The sequence below is a fragment of the Carlito syrichta genome, unplaced genomic scaffold (assembly GCF_000164805.1).
Source record: "Carlito syrichta isolate Samal-C Ts95f unplaced genomic scaffold, Tarsius_syrichta-2.0.1 Scaffold288448, whole genome shotgun sequence".
NCBI lineage: Eukaryota > Metazoa > Chordata > Mammalia > Primates > Tarsiidae > Carlito > Carlito syrichta.
Window position 1 is genome coordinate 314,082 of NW_007232544.1, and position 1,134 is coordinate 315,215.

Consider the following 1,134-nt stretch of genomic DNA (forward strand, 5'->3'; position numbering starts at 1 on the left):
ACTCCAGTCTGGGAGACGGAGTGAGACTCCAACTCAAAAAAAAAATTTCTTAAGCCTGTCTTTAATTTTTAATCTTTGGTATCTATTATAGCTGTTCTATTCTAGATAACAGGTAATAATAATGTTACAAAATTAAATTTTACAAAATTTGGCCTATTTTCTGCACAGAGCTGCCAACTGCTCTGTTACCAGCACCAGCTACACAAGCCTGGGATCATTATTAGACTCTGACTGCAGGCCATATTTTATGGATGCACTGTCTTTTCAGGACTCATCTTTATTAGGATTGCCCATTCTGAAACCAAGCACGTGGGAACAGGAGTCAGAAGAAGAGGGCAGGTTGAGTCATGGGAAATGAAAGCTCTATTTCAGGTTTTCTGAAACTTTAGAATAATCATCCCCCTCCGCCCCCATGACTCTGTAGGCCTCACTTATCTATTGTTACATAACACTCAACATGAAAATATAATTGCTTTTGTGGTGGCCAGGCACAGTGGGCTTTTGTGATAATAATTTGCTACTGAAGAAGCTTCATAAATTCAGGAACTCAGACTCCTGAGAACATAAAAGGATTCCCAGAGCCCCTCAGAATCCTAATTGAGAATCATCACCTGAGAAAACACCTGAAATTCAAACTGAGGTCTAAACTTGAGGGCGCAGCTGGGCCAACGGCAGTGAGTTCTCTCTGTTGATTGTTAAGTCAGTTACAAATCAAGCTCCTTGTAGTCTTTTCTCCTTTTTTTTTTTTTTGTTGTTATTTTGAGCCAGAGTCACTCTGTCACTCAGACCCGAGTGCAGTGGCACAATCATGGCTCACCACAGCCTCGACCTCCTGGGCTCAGGCACTTCTCCTGCCTTGGCCTCCGAAGTAGCTGGGACTATAGGTCCATACAACCACACCTGCCTAATTTATTTGTGTGTGTGTAGAGATGCTAGTCTTGAATTCTTGGTTCAAGCAGCCCGGTCTCAGCTTCCCAAAGTGCTGGGATTACAGGTGTAAACCACTGTACCTAGTTACTTGACTAATCTTAAAAAAAAAAAATTAAGCCGGGCTCAGTGGCTCAGCCTGTAATCCTGCGCCTTTAGGAGGCTGAGGTGAGTGGATTGCCTGAGCCCACGGGTTCGAGACCCGCC